The 16,630-nt window shown below is 37.4% G+C and overlaps 2 protein-coding genes across 4 annotated transcripts in view; one reads left to right on the forward strand and one right to left on the reverse strand.

The window, feature by feature from the left end:
* Positions 1-16,630, reverse strand: part of LOC108729183 (inactive dipeptidyl peptidase 10) — an 84,333-nt gene that overhangs the window by 46,415 nt on the left and 21,288 nt on the right. The gene's annotated exons all lie outside the window — the stretch shown is intronic.
* Positions 12,153-16,630, forward strand: part of vari (MAGUK p55 subfamily member vari) — a 70,889-nt gene continuing 66,411 nt past the window's right edge. The window contains exon 1 of the mRNA XM_018458171.1: positions 12,153-12,171. The gene's annotated coding sequence lies outside the window, so the exon portion shown is untranslated. The remainder of the gene's footprint in view (positions 12,172-16,630) is intronic.

The following is a 16,630-nucleotide window of genomic DNA, read 5'->3' on the forward strand; positions in this document are numbered from 1 at the left end:
GATATTAACTTCATGAATTGTCGCGTGAATCAGGAGACGAGGAAGATAGATATCCTTGTATGGAGAATGCGCGCTAAATCAGTCTATAAATCTACAGATCAGAGGACGTTTCTGAATCAATCCGATTGAGAGATTTACGACTTTGGTATTGCATGCGACTTTAACCATCGAGTTCGTGAAATTTGTCCGGATCGGATATTCCCACGTGATTGGTAGGACCGATTGGATACGTCACATGGCGTAATGAAGTGCCATATCTGCGACGGAAGACATCGTATGGTTGCAGGAACGAGGCGATCGAAGGATAATATCTGCGGCCGGGAGTTTGAGTGCGGTCAGACGCGTGATTAATTGCCCGAGTCTCTCGAAACGCTGACTAAAGGCCTGATGTTCCGTATCCGCAGGTCTGGCACGTCGACTGGCTTGCAAAATTAATAACTAGCAGCGTTAGATGAAAGGTAGGCTTAAGAGGTTTCTCGTCGGCACGCCCCGGCAACTGTCGCTCAACCCCGTCATGCCTTCCCGATTCCCTGAAGACACCTCCCACACGTCATAGTTACATGTCAGCGATTTCTGTGGGGAGTCATAATCTGATGCCTCGTTTCCCGTGACGAGAGAACCCGAGCGCGAAACGATTCTTTTTTTTTTTTTCATTATACTCATTTCACAAGTGACACACAATTTGCTAGTTAGAACGCGGTGTTTTTAGGATTCTAGATATTGAAATATTTAGAATTTATCGAGCTCTTGATATAGATTATTCATGTTATACGGAGGATTACAGTCTCCGAAACAGATAGATATTTTACATAGAATCTTAAAACATCGGACGTGTACAGAAATGGAACTAAACCCGCGGATTCCCGCATTTCCCTGGGCGACTACTATTTACTCTTTTAAATAGAACAGAGATTCCCCGAAGGATTGTCTTCAATAGCTCGCGCGGGTACAATCTGTATTCCTTTTGTCGAAAGATGGACGATTCGATTGTGAAGAATGTGCAGTCCGCGACGAATTTTCCGACGAGGTCATTCTCGAAATATAAACGTAAAATACAAAATCATTGTTGAAAGAGAAGACTAAGAACAACATCGAATGAGAAATTGTTATCTGAGACAGAGTGAGGCAGAGATTAAATCGCACTCAACCTTCTAAGATGTCCACTCGAAACGCTCAGGAAGAAGTTGAAAGATAATTGAACGGCATGTCGAGGACCAGTATAAAAGTATCGCAAGTTTACTGCAACGATTCACAGTTAAATCCGTCGACATCGATCGATACGTATTTATTATTCATTAAAACGTGGCTCCGGACGGTGTTTATCTTCGCGAGTAGCGATTAAGCGGATCTGGCAGCTGGGATATTAATAACTCAGATCACATTCGTCGTCACGTGCTTGGGCTTCTCTAATAATACTCATCTATTCTTACCACAATGTATTGCAGCAGGTTTACGAGTTCCCGCGACACAAAATGTGTACTTTGTCAAACTGTCAAACTAATTGCAAAGTATCTTGGTATCCATAGGAGTAACGATGTATACGTTTAGGTCACTGGAGTGATATACGTGTATGTTCACTTGCAAAATTCCTTCGTGGTTTCAAGTCAATGCGATACTTAAAAAAAATTAGATTGGATGCATGCACCTTGCTGCGGCTTGCATTATAAAACTTTCGAAGTTCTTAGTGCACATCTCAGTAGGATTGGAGATAGGAGTCGAAGAGAAATCCTCTTGATAACATGGAGATAACGCGTGCCTTTATATACATACATACACAATGTAATGTTGTAATATTTTATCATTAATATCTTTCTAAGATGCTTATTTGTAGCAATATGATTAGATTGCTTGTCAACTTAATTTGTGATATTACTATTTTAGTTTCGGTTTAAGACCGTTTCGAGACCGATAAACAATCGGTACCCATTTAGTTTTAATTGGAAATTGTATGAATTCATAATAAGAAATATTATTAGGCACGAAGAATTGTCTTGACTGAATATGGCGTTTTTTAAAATGTCATCTCAGATATTATATCCAGAGCGAAATAATAAAATGATATGAAGTAATTTAATTCTACACGTGCTAAGACAGCTATCGAAACGTTCCAAGTTTCTTGTCGTGCGACGGACTCGTTTACATACTTCCACTGTACCGTATGGCGGCTCCTAGATGCTATTTAAACTTTAAGTGACTTTGTGTTGAAGAGCCTTAAGCACGCTAATTGAAAACAACGAGGTACCAAAGCAGCCACAGGCGGGCTAACTATGGCCGTGACGATCGTGTGGCCCACTTAGACGGATCAGAATAGCAGAACTGTGTGACAACGAAAATTTAGGAGAACTTCTCTTCTGTACGTGCGACGAAAGTTCTTTACGATATCTAAGACGTCGTATCGCGACGGACAAAATTCTACCATTTCATTTTAGACGAAAATTCAGGATCGCAATCAGAAGGTATCACACAAACAAACATGTCTAAAATTGTCTCTCTTATCCTTTATTATTATTAATTAACCCTAATCGGTATTCATTTCGAAATTTCTTTAATTGGTATTTACGGGTTCAGTTTACTTTGAATTAATGTATCTTTATTTAAAGTTAACGTAATTAAACGATTTTTTTATTTTGAAGATAATAATCCAAAGAGTAAGATTATATAACTTAAAATTATGTAATGTTGTAAAAAATATTTGTTATTAACAATTTTTCATGACGTAGTTGAAGAAAATATTCACAGCACTCACAAATACCGATTAGGGTTAAACAACGGATTTAATCGATAAGAGATTGATAGATTGATCGTAAGGTCATATCGAATCCCATATAGAAAGGCATGAAGAAATCACTGGTTATATTTTAGCATCACTGTAACAGCGCGGCGACATTTAGAAATATCGCGACTGAAGGAGCGACGCAGAGTGCTCTCTTTTTAGAGTGACATGCAACAAATTACGGGGCGTATCAGAGATCGTCAGCCGGCAGATTTCATGGATCGTGAATCTGTGAATCTCTAAATAGTCTAAATGCATCTGGTCGCTCGCATGAGAATCGCATCTAAACGCTCGTGTTTAAATGCATCTTACTTTACGGAGTATCTCCGTCGTATTCAAGTTTGGTCTACAAAGTTACAACGACGAACAGAGCGAGGATTAACTCAACTATCAGTGTAACTTGAGCATTCTGAGAGTATTCGTATCCGGCTGAAACGTATCCGTCGAGTAAAGATATTTCACCGAGCGATACAGTAGAAGCGATCGCTATAAGTCAGCCATAGCGCGCAGCTCGCCGAAGCATTGACCGGTTGCTGCAACTGCATTGAAATTCCTTACGGTTAAGTGCACTCGAATCGACCCGAGTAGCAGCGTCCTGGTTTTTGCGAAACTTGACTGAACATAAAAACTCATAGTTCCAATGAATTCATTGATGTTACATTTCTCACTCATATCATCATTTTTACCAGCTTCCCGGAAGCAGCAGTGAAGAATATTATATTGTAACATTTTTAATGAATTCTGTATTATGAATGTACGGGAAGTTTTTTTTTTTTATAAAATTTTACATAAAGTTTTAACACATTCTCTAATGAATTAAATTTGTGGTAACCGACACAATGGTTTAAATGTTTCCTTATAGTTGTAACTGTTGTATATTAATTTTTAATATTTATGAAATTGCTGCATTTATATGCAGTTTATATAACTGTGGTTCACTATTTAAAACAATACGCTTCAATTTGCATGTTAATTTTTATTTGCACTTGTCACTATCATATATCAGTAATATATCACCATTAGCCACATTTATCAGTGCCATTGGAAACAAAAATTTCTTTCATATTTTTCTGCAAAATTCACCAGGAAAAATAGCAATATCAGATTATGTCAACGATGACAAACAGCGTTCGTTAAAATACGTCTTAAAAATTTAACTGAAAAATTGCAACGTGCAGCGTCGCATTACGTATCGAATCATTTTTTCAGCACTCCCGGAAGTGAAACTTATGTTTGGACGTCACACAAATTTCGCGACGTAAATAGAAGAACGTTCGTCGCATTCATTCGTTCTTTTTTTTTCTTTCTTTTCGTTTTTAGAACGGAGTTCTAGCGGTTTCGAGCTTGCGACTGAGTAAACACTTGTCGTCTGTCTAATTTTCTTTTCCTTCTCTTCACGTTCGTCGCTCTGTTGCAATTTTGGTTGTCTCGTTTTTTACATCTATTTTTTTCCTCTCTCTCTCTCTCTTTATCTATCTATTTATCTATCTACCTCTTTTTCCATCTTTTTTCTCATACTTTTGTTTCAGAAACAAAAAAACTGTTACAGAAAAACGAGACCTTGGTAAACAAACAAAAAAACGAGAGAGAAAAGACAAAAGAGCCAAATTTCCTTTTGAAAGAGTACTCGAATGCCAAATGGCTGGAAGCACTTTGGCTCTATATTTTCAATTGATCTAGAATTTACTGGCCGAAAATTCAAACCCATTCCTCGTTGCTTTTGTTCTATCTTCATTTGGTGATATCTCGGCGTTCGTCAGTTTTGATAACCGAAACAGAACAAAGGAGAACGTGGGGAGGGAAAATGGAGAAGAGAAAAAAGCAAGAAATAGAGAGAGCTAGGGCATCGAGGTAAAGGATGTTCTAGAAGACACAATTGGTGGAAAAATAATTGAAAATGATGTGCTTTTCCGGCGTGTAGAATCATAATTACGGTTCTACTTATATAACCACTGTATACGCTTTTTAAAACGCGAAGTTCAAAAGCACACAAAACGGTTTTTCTGCTTCGGCATTCGCAAATGTCGTTTCGCGAGTAATGAGGTTTCGCAAAATGATATTGGATGAAATATCATACGCCGTAATAATCTCATTGTTTTCTTTCGTTTAATGCCCTTCTCGTTTCTTTGATGATATACTATATATATATACATATACATGTTTTTTATTTCTGTCCAAAATAAAGGAAAAAGACTTCAAAGACTAAGAGGAGACGAGAAATTCGATATACTGATCCTTTATTTATTGAAATAAAAATCTGTGTTTTTATCAAAATTTTTATCAAAATCATTTTTACATATCTCGTAAATTGTAATGACTACGTGTCTAATCTCATATTAGTTTAAAGGTTAATAACAATCTTGAAATTGATATGTGGATAGGCCTCGCGATTATCTCTCACGGCAAAGGAATCAATAACAATCTTATCGGTATTTTTAATTACTTTGCTCGAGATTGTTGCATCTTTAATTCAGCTTTTCTCGACGACCGACCGGTCCTCCGGCCACGCTTGCGAACAATCGCCTCTCGAAATTTCAGAACAATGAAAACAAAGGAGAAGAAACCAAAAGGAAACTTTGCGGATCGAGTCATGATGGAAGTAATATAACTTACTTAAGTTAGTTTTCGCGGGCAGACGTTTAATTGGGTAGAAGAGGAGAAAATGAAGAATCATAAATAATATTTTCCGATTAAACAGTAGTAAACGTCGAGACGTTGCTTCCAAGTTACGTAATTAAATCGATCTTGGAAATCTATTATTTCACCTAATCACCTTATGTGCATATGTAATACTTATCTCTCTCAGTATCACCTTATGTGCATATGAATACTTATCTCTCTCATTATTTTTTTGAACGATTAAAATTAAAATGATTTATCGCGAAAGATCTTTATATGAGATAAAATGACAGATTTGGCACTCATATATCTTTTTTTTTTTATCAAACTAAGGTATTTAATGTAATTCTTATATTTGAGACTGTCTTAAATATAATTTTAAGATGTTATAAACTAATCAGAGGACTGTAGAGCATTTTAAAATATTACTTGAGACGATCTTAAAATAAGAATAGATTATGAATTCCGCTCTAAATCCCATTTTCGGAATAGTACTGTTTAATAAAATCAAAATTATTTTAGATTGAATCTGATTGCAAAACGAGTTCGTTTCGGCTAACTCGACAGGAAACTCTTCGAAAATAGACGTGCACATTGTACTAGCAGTTGCCAGGCGTTATTTCATTCTCGAAATTGACAGCGACATCGATCTTTTGACGCAACCACACGCCAGTATCACGCCCGAAATGACACATGAAATCGGTTTCCCGCGGGCGGAAAACGCGCGGTTAATCGACGAAAGATTGGACGGAATATTCAGTGGTCAGAAATAACTGGACGTTTATTGCTCATCTTGCTGAGAGCTCTCGCACTCAGGATCAAACCTGGATAATTTGGGTCTCCAAATGGCATTTGCGCGCGAAAGGAGTGGTTTCTCGGAAGAGGACGCATGTTCCCAAGTGCGGGATTACTCAATAGTCCTGCGCGCCATTTAAACGCAGACAGCAACGGCCAACGTGGGTGGTGAGACCAAAGACATAAAGCATGGATTGCGAAATCCGTGTGTACAAAAATTCGGTCGACAAAAATAAGAAAGATAGGGTGCGAAGACGGCTACACTGTTAAATCTATAGTGTCAAATTTAATCTTACGTGAGTCGCCACTGCTCCTACTCAATCATATCGTTATGTTATACTCAAACAATGGTTATATTTGACACTATACAGTGTCAAGTTGACACTGTATAGAATCAAATTGACACGATATAGTGTCATATATAAGTATCGTTTTGGTAAAAAATAATCATATATTTAGTAGGAGCAGTGGCGACTCACGTACGATTAAATTTGACACTATAGATTTGACAGTGCAGTCTCTGTCTCTTTCTATTCAACAGTATTATGTTACAAAGAAAGGGGAGATTGGCTATTTTCACAATCCCTCCCTCTTATTTTTGTTGACCATTAGATATACTATTTAGATATGGATGGCGCGGTCCATGCTCTATGTCTTTAAGATCGGCGTAAGGTTAAAGGTAGATGTCTTGATTCTCCTGCACGACACACCGCGAAATTATCTTCCAGGTGAGGCTTGTCGTTTCCATGGAAACCAAGTTAGCCCCAGCTCCCTTTCTCTCCTAGGTCAGGACCGACATACGTTCTCACCCATTTGCTCACAACCGCGCCGCTGAGAAAACGTCCTCCCGAAACGAGATGCGTATTATTTATTGCCGTAACTCTTAAGCCTGTTTTATAATCGCGATTAGTTGTGCGCAAGCAATTAGTTGTAAGAATTGATCAATCATAGTCGAATATTCTCCTTATTTGATTGTGATTAGTTATCAATTCTTATATGGTAACTGGAGTAACTGTCCTTATTTACTGTGTGCCTTTGTATTTAATTAAACCATAAAGAAAACAAATACAAATAAATAAGAAAAATAAAAAATTTTTATTATGTTAAATTATTAATGTATACGATATCAAAGATAAAGATTAATTCTATTTTTTAAAGTTTAGTAAACATTTTTCGAAAGACACATCATAATATTTAAAGGAATTTGTGTGAGTCTAGTAGTAATATCGTAAGATTTTAAGTTTATCCGTTTTTTTTACTGTAGTTACTTTTTTTAACTATAGTTACACTTACAATTTCAGTGTAACACAACGTTCTCAGCTAATATTAATGTAATGCTCTATATTCGAGTGAAGAGTTAGTATGTTCTGTATTAGAGCTGAGAGCGTTATGTTATGAATGTACATTGAAATTATAAGTAACTATAATTAAAATAATGATTTATATAATATTAACTTAAACAATTACCTTACTTCTATTATGTATTTGAACCATGTGTTAAAATGAATCATGTAGAAAGGCACAAATTAAGGGCACATTAATAGAGCCATCGTCCTTTGAAAAGGCATTAATAGGAACAAAAACATTTTCTTTATTTTTATCAAAAACATATAACATTAACATTTTTTTATATTAAAAAAATGTTATAAGAAAAAAAATAATTGAAGAACTGATATTGATTTTAAGCAGACAAAATTAAAGCTACACTATGTAATAATTAATTCAGTAATGAACAAGTTGATTTAAAAGCAACTAATGCCTGTTTCTCTACCAATGTAGATTAATTTTTTTAATCTCAGTTTAACTTAGTCTTCATCTTTATCTAATTCTTAAACTAGAAAAAGATAAAGAGTTAATTGAACCGAGATTAAAATTAAACTACATTCGTAGAAACGGGCATCAAACTAAATAGCGACAGTTACTCTGCATCATTTACAGCAACGCTTAAGCAATTGTAGAATAGACTTTACGCGTTCGTTAAACTTGAAGTACATATATGGATAGCGAGCCGGCTTTGACCGCCTGTTTTGGCCGACCACCGATTGTTACCTCCCACGATAATCCCACGTAAATCGTTACGATTATTTTGTATGCGTCCAGGTAATAACGCTAACGAGTAATGACGGTACTGATCACTCGAGTGCCCAGTTGGCGTAAACCAAATTAACCAATCGCTCGTTCGACAACGACCGTTGACTTTTCATTCCGACTAGCGTGGCTAATTAGCTAATTCGATACGGAGATACGATTGCAGGGAGCGCGTGCGCTCTTAATGAGATAATAATTTGCATATTAATGCTCCCCTATTGGAAATTCACTCTCGGCTTAGCATGATGTAACGTGAAATTTTATCCACGTAAAACAACAATCGCTTCGCGTCCTCACTATTAATCGCCTTGGCTGTTGATTAAAAATCGAAACAGCTACAACTCGCCAAGAATTACCCGACGCTATATGCGTTCTGATCGACATTAATTATTCCCCGGAATTAATGGAACCGCTATAGACAGCCGCACCCGGTTTCTCACAGCATAATATTTCAAACAACACGATATTCCGCTATTCACCATTAACAGGTTTTTACATCGAACATTTAACTATTTTGTCAAAAGTATGTAATAATGTCGGAAGTAATAAAAAGTATAGTCATTCAATTTCTAGTGCACCGTCTTTTGATGTATTCCGCGATGCAAGAAGCAGAGAACCTTCAAAAAGTCACATCAAACTGCCAAAACGCGCTCCGTATCGCGCGGGCACACACGGCATGTATTGATATATGAAAAGTCGCGACGTCCCTCAATATGCAGGATTCCTCCGCCGCGACGCCGACGGGAGACTAAGTGCCGACCGACGAATGTAGTCCTGAGATAATTCGAGATGTCTCGGAGATCGGATTCGTCCTTGCCAACATGACGTCAACTCTAATCCTCGCCTTCGAGAAGTGTCGTTTCGAAGTCGGATTTATCTTTCCTAAATTCCAGGGAGGATCTACCCTCCAGTCGGCAGTATACGTGCTCCTCTCTTGGAGGATCGATAGGAAACGACCACACATTATCTTACCCCTTGTGGAAAGACAAAAAAAAGTTCAAGGATTTTTCTTTCCCTTATTTTTTCTCCCTTCCTTATACAATATATTTAATTTCTTAAACATTTTGTCTACTTTCAATTTCGAAGCTATTCCGTCTCCAGGGGAATTGCCTTTTCTATCTCGAGGGGAATAGCCTTTTTCTTTTTTTTTTTATTGTCAATCTTGTCTGCTATATATAGTGTGAAAATTTTTCGAACGAATAATCTATTAATCTTTTACTTATCCAATCCCATCTATACTGATCCCTTCCAATCTAAGATTTGAAAGTTTCAGTAATTTGTGAAATTTATTGATGAAATAAGAGATTAACTAATGGACAGAAAACTCCCGTATTATAGGAAACTTTCAATTCATTAGAGATCGCGTTCTCTTACTAATTTAAAAAATTAAATATCTATATTTTTTTTTATTAAATTATGCATTATTTTCTGTATTTAAATGATTTGAGTTTGTCGATCAAAATTATCGTTTTTATATATTTCCGAAATATTATATTTGGAAACTCTGAAGATCTTAAATCACTAAAATATGAACGTGTCATTATTGAAATAAATAAATTATTATTTATTTTTTATAGTGCTTTAATGTTTTATTATTTTATTTTTAATATGTTTTTCCCGTTATGTATACTGAAATTTTTATTTCCATGATATCTGAGCAATTTGTAAAATTGCAACATTAATAAAATGTGCTGTGCTTTATACGTGTATTCCATTTCCATTAATGGATCAATATCGCTCTTTCAGGCAATCATTCACTTGACGGACCCCGAAAATATATTATCTGTGGGCTTAACTAATCGAGCTATTGTGAAAAGAGAGATCAACCTCTTTCTCTCGCGATATCCCGTATCACAGATATCGTGGAAATGTCGACAACTTGTCAGACATTCCGAACAAGTCGTCCCATAATACGTATGGTTACACCCTCGTCACGGGAACTAGAATCTATGAGACAGATATTTTGAAACGACGCTCCCTGCAGTGAATCAATTTCACAGTTTACTGCAGCTCCGTTTACACGTTTAACGGATAACAATCTTTTACATGTACCCACTTTCAACTCTATAATGCACACAGTGTCTTTCCCAGCGAAGAAATAATTCTTCGACGAGGTATATATTCCTGCCGTAAAGTTTTCCCACATATTTCTCCGCGAATTTTCTTCTTTATAAAGGAGATTATATTTTTTCAACGGGGTGTGTATGTTTTAAATTAAAAACTATTTTCTTCGTAACTTTATTATCAGTATCGCGAAAGATTTATTTCTCACATTCTGCCGACGACCTGATTCTGTTAAACAAATAACTCACGGTAAATTTCTCTCTCTCTCTCTCTCTCGCTGAATGTAGAATAGATTGTCGTTTAACCCGTTCTCCAGTAACTGATCATCTACGTTTTACTGTATTACATTACGTACATCTATAGAAGACTATATATACGCAGATAACGTGACGGCTCTAGAAGGGTGACGGTGATATCAAAACGGAAATCTCGATATGCAGATGAAGGTTGAGAGCGAGAACCTGAGCCAATCGTGGCGGAGGTCCGACTCTCTTTCCTCTTTCTCTCTCCTATTCACCCTCCAAAGGTGAATTTCTCATCTTCTTCATCCATCCACTATAGAATATTCAATCGCTCATCCTCTCCGTTTCGTCAGCCAAGTGTGAGCAGTGAGTACGAAATTTAAGCGAGCTCCTTCACGGAAGTTTCACCCTTTTAGCTGAATCAAAAGCCATCCCTTTCTCTCTTAGTTTCAAATGTCGAATATCTCCCGTTTTCAACTTTGCCACGATTTTTCAAGTTAGCTGCATTTTTCCCGATCCTCGTCCGGGTCGTTAACGACTCCACTCGGACTTGACAACCTGATATGCAAATTTGTCTTATAATGAAAGCGTTATAAGCCAGTGAATAAAAAATAAACGCGCAGCACATAAGAACTTAACATAATTGAAACGAACATTTTTACGTTTATTATTAAATCAGCTGAGGTTTCTTCATAAATCTTGCATTTGACAAAAAAAAAATACATTGGTCGCATTTTTTTTTTATTAATAAAGCCCTTTTTGAACTATACAATATTCATAATTCTCGATGGTAAAGAAACTTTTTTTTTTAATTTAAGGTTTCCAGTTAAATTAATTATTGCGTCGACAAATTTCACGGCGAATTTTGCATTTGTGATTATTCGGCAGCCCGGCAACCGACCGATGTAAAACAATTATAGCGCAGCATGAGGGGGGCTTGGACATAACCGCTCTCTGATTACGCGCTTGACCGCACAGAACACGCCGCCGCACACTAATTACATTGTAATATTCAGGCAAACGGTATTTCAAAAAACTATGCTTACGCGTGACAACGCTCGACCGTCGGCTTCGTCGTTATGTAGAAAATGTTATGTAGAAATAATTATATAACTGCTTTAGGCATGTCGAGCGTAGTTAATTCAACGTCGTATTAACACCTTGTTTGGCGAGCCGCGGGTTTCGCCGTACGATTTAACCCATGCATTTTTTTATGGTCCTCGGCTACGAATTAAATTTTTTTTTGCTGTCGCAGAAAAATTTCCTCTCGTCGCGTTAATTACCCGTAGCGTCTGTGCGCGCGCGCATTTTATTCATTGTGTATAACTCATCCGCCCATGTAAATGCTAATGAAGAGCACATTTATTCTTTATCCATCTCATTTCATTTTTGTGCCAGATTTTGTGACATGTACCCTAAATTTACGTAATTCGTACAAATTAAATAATTTTGATTTCTTTTTCTTTCTACTCTTTTTCTATCTTACTTATTTCTATATTTATTTCTGCAAGTCATGTCGAATCTGCTTTGAAGGACGTTTAAACGAGCCCCTTGGAATAGGGTTACGCAATCAGCTTTCTCTACGACCAGGTTTGTTAGCGTGCTTTTCTCTCAGCAAATGCGGATTTTCGCCGCTTAATGAAAAAGCGAATTCAGCGCGATCGGCTGGATAGGCGCAAAAGATATAGATAGATAAATAGATAGAAAGAGAGAGCGAGAGAGAGAGAGAAGGAGAAAAAGAGAGAAGACAAGAAAATACGTGCTAATAAAACCGGTATTACGGGTACAAAAATACGTAGTACAAAAATACGTTGAGTTACTTTCTGATGCTCTCGCTAGAGTAAATATTCTGTGCTGACCACGCTATCAACGATATTATACTCGCTTTAATCGACGAACTCGGATTATATGATACGATCCGTTTTATAAACGCGCAACTACTTTTCGCTAAGCCGTTTCGACCACCAAAATCCTGGGGTGCAATGAAAAGGGACCGCTCTAAAGGAGAACTCTTAGCCGAACGAGATTTATTACCGGTTCACAACACACAAAAGCGACGATTCTTCAGTGCCAGTCCTTCCTTCGGAACGATAGAAAAATTTAAACGGAAGGAAATAGGGTAAAATTCTTATTCTGAGAATCTTGATCTCCTCTATAACGCATCGAAACTTTTTCTGTCTAATGCATATGGAATCACTTCGCTAATGAAATTTACATAAAAAGTATGCCAGTCACGCTCTTTCCTGACGAATTGTATTTCGAATTCAAAGCGGAGTCTGTTTAATTGAGATAATTGCAATCCATTTCAAATGCTTTGAAGAATTCTTTGATTAGTTAATTTGTAAAATTCTTTCTTCTAATTTATTCAACAAAGAATTTGCAGTGTTAAGTGGATTGCACTCTGAAACTGCCTCCGAGGATCGGCAGCAATTATATCTGTAAGACCAACGACCGTGTCTCACGTGGTCTGTCTTTCAGATCGGTATCTAGGAAATTGGAGAAAAGCCCTCGAAGATGGATGGATGGATAAATAAAGCTACAGGGACGAATATACGTGAAAGAAGGATTTTGCTATCTAAAAATTTAGCTAGATACAAATCTATACGTAATTTTGTTGGACTATAAAATAATTTGTAGGACTCTCTCAGGCATGATGATCGATGCTGCAAAAAGTTTTGACATTTTAGCAATTCCAGTTTGAGCATTCTACGTAATTATTTTGATGGTCTAACAAAATTATGTTTAGGTCTGGATTTGATTAATTTTTAGATATTTTGGTGAACCGTCCTTTCCATGCAGAAGTGAAAGTTTCTTGATTGAGAAAAATCAGATTTCTGCATATCTTCCGATATATTATAACACCGTGATGGAACACGGATGTATAATTTTCTGGCATAATTTTATCTTTTTTTCGCGTATACATATTTCTTGTAAGTATATGAATATTTCTTCCTCTACGATAAGAATGCACGATGGGTGACGAAGAAAGCAGAGCGTGCGAAATTGTTATCGTCGACGCTACTATTTTGACGTAGAAATATATGTAATATTATACTCGGGGTAGAAAATAATGGAATGCTATTTCCGTGCCAGGCTTCTCACCTTTCTTTAACGGTTTCTCTTTATTTGCATTCCTTCAGCGTTTCTTCATTGGCGTCCCCGTCTCTTCTTCATGGAGCGTTCGCATCTTATCAAAATCACCGATGAACGGTTATCGTCCTCGGCCTCGTCAGTTATCATTATGAATATTTCGAAGGGTGAAAGAAGTTTCAGAATGTGCTCATTGTTATTTATAGCTCATTCTATTCGTATTTTATACCTACTTGTTTCGCATCAAACTCCTAGTTTTTGTATACTTAAATTGTCATTGCACGTTATGTTTTTTTTTTCACTAAGATTATTATTTAAAAAAACATTAAATTTAACAAGAAACAGCTGAAATTAACATATTTTCTCTTTTATGTGTAAACTCATTTTAACCCTTATTTCCCTTCATTATTTTTGTTCCTCATCATCGTGGGGTCATTCGCATTTTACGCTTCTATTAAAAAGTTACACTGTAATAAAATGGTTTTCAACCGTAATTTTATTTAGTTTCAACCTTCTGATATACGATTAAAAAGCGAAATGACGATAACATTTAGCGAAATTATGTAATTTTGACTTTGCGTACTTTACCGGCGTACGCAAAGCGCGAAATTTTGCTCGGCACGAGTGACTCTACGAAGATGAATAAAAGTTAATTCGAGATACAGCGATAGAAATGTAAAAAAATTTATAATTTATCCTTTATAAAATAGTAAAATTTGCACACGACCAATAAAGGATTCACGAAAAATTGTGCTAAAAATTAACACGGGACATTCATAGATTTCTCATAAATTGGGAATTGCTGCGAACGGAGAGGAAAAAAAACACGCGGACCCGATCGAACCTGAAATTGGCCCGGCTATCCGTCCTTTTTAATCATCCTTGTTAATTACTAACGGTTTTCTCCTCGGCAACTGGCTTTTCCGTATATCGCCTCCACTCATCATCACGCCCGTCTCTATCGAGCGATCATCAAAGTAACTTCCTTCTAGCGGAAAATGAAAAATAGATACATCCTCGATGTAATTTTTGTCCAATTTATATTCCTAATAAGCTTGACTAATGATTTAAATCCAAAAGGATTTCTTATTTGAACGGATTTTTTAAAATTTGTCTCCATATTTTTTATTCTTCTTCTCTCTCATAAAAAATTTTCTTCTTTTTTTAAACGAATACGTAACGCGCATTATTGTTTTATTTATATCTTGACGATTCCCAATAACTTTCACGAAGCGTATTGTCATTTTCTTGTAAAACACTTTAGTTTCCAAATGAAAGCTATGGCTAGTCAAAGTTCAATTTCCACAGGTCGAAGGCACAGAGAGAAAGAAAGAAAGAGAGAAAAGAGAAACGCAGAAAAGGTCAGCGTAACGAACGCTGAATTTTATTTGTGGCGCATTTCCAGACATTGATTTCCATGGCCAGCGGCGACACGTGCGCGCCGGCGACGTTTTATTTCTATCGAAGTGGAAAAAGCACACACCCGTCATAATGAATTACTCAAGATTCGCACCGCGTCTCACGAAGCGGATAATCGGCTTTACGGGGGAGTCTCTTCTTACTTCGGGTCCCACGCAGTATTGCTGACTGCAGGTTGTCCACTCTCTTCGGTCTCCTCTGCCTCGGATTTACTCGAAATTCGCTCACGAGGAACGTGATTAATCGAATCGGAGAGTACGGATTCGAGTAAAGGAAATTTCTCGAATTCGGTCGACGAGGCCTGTTTTGGCCTCGCGCCACGCACACGTCGCCGCTCATTAGTAACAGGATGGAGGTGGATTGTCGTATCGGAAACGTGGCAAACTTTCTGCATTAACACATAGGTATGGAATAGCGCACAAATCACGTACCACTCGCGAATGCGAGCGTAAATAACCAAATAATGGGTATTCGCGTCTCTGACGTAAGCTGGACACGCCGAGTCTCTCCTAGAAGCGAAAGACCACCGATCATGTGCTAACCCTGTTTGACTATTCATAAGTACGAGTGCTGTATTCCGTCGCGGTGTACGTCTCTGTGGATTATAATTTCATCTCTGGGCATATCTCTAGAGCACGAAAATCTCGACAACGAAAATCGCGTTTAAATCTATCTCCGTTCCAATTTGGAATATACCGTGTCCATATTTTTTACCGGTTTTGTTTAAATCAACGATACTTGTCGCGCAGTATAAGCGAAAAAAAAATTCTCAGCTCGACTACAAGAACCGTGCTAAAAATGGCTAGCTTCAAGCGAGAGATTAATGAATCCTCGTATTAATGGACGCCCGAGTAGCTTTCGGCATTATCGACTAACGCTGCAATTGGCTTTCTCTCCCCCGCTTTTTATCTCTTTCTCTCTTTCTTTCTACAGCTCTCTCTCTCTCTTTACGAATGTACCATGACCCCGACACGCTCTCTCGTACGCCCGTATTATACATCCCGTATCGGACATCCTTTTCATGTGCCGCAGGTTTCAATTTGTCGCGAGTTTAACGCGAATCGGAGACGGGAACTACGAAAGGATCGATCGAAGGTTTGTTTGCCGAAAGCTTGCGCGCGGAACCCCAGAGGCGGCCGCATCCGCCTCTCTCTAAATATGCGATGTAATACTGGATGCTGCGCTCGCTCTTCAACGATTTGCCATCGCTCACACGGTACCGCTTGCACCTCGTTTACGTTGCGCAAACGCGCGGTTATTATTCGGGACAACACGCGATTTTCACCGCAGCCCTACAGAGAATATGGACAACGTGAATATATGTGAATCCTCCCATGACAGATGAAGGGACGAACCATGAATCTTCCGAGAGTATCTCGGATAAAATAACGGCGTATCAAACATGTTATTATTAAAAAAAATATCTGTATATATTTTAGATAGTTATTTATCTGAATAGAGAAACATTATTTTAGACTTTAGACAGTCTATTGTTTTATATACTGTGAAAACATTTGAAGAATCGGAATACACATACGTG

The sequence above is a fragment of the Mycetomoellerius zeteki genome, unplaced genomic scaffold (assembly GCF_001594055.1).
Source record: "Mycetomoellerius zeteki isolate Tzet28-1 unplaced genomic scaffold, Tzet1.0 scaffold706, whole genome shotgun sequence".
Taxonomy (NCBI): Eukaryota; Metazoa; Arthropoda; class Insecta; order Hymenoptera; family Formicidae; genus Mycetomoellerius; species Mycetomoellerius zeteki.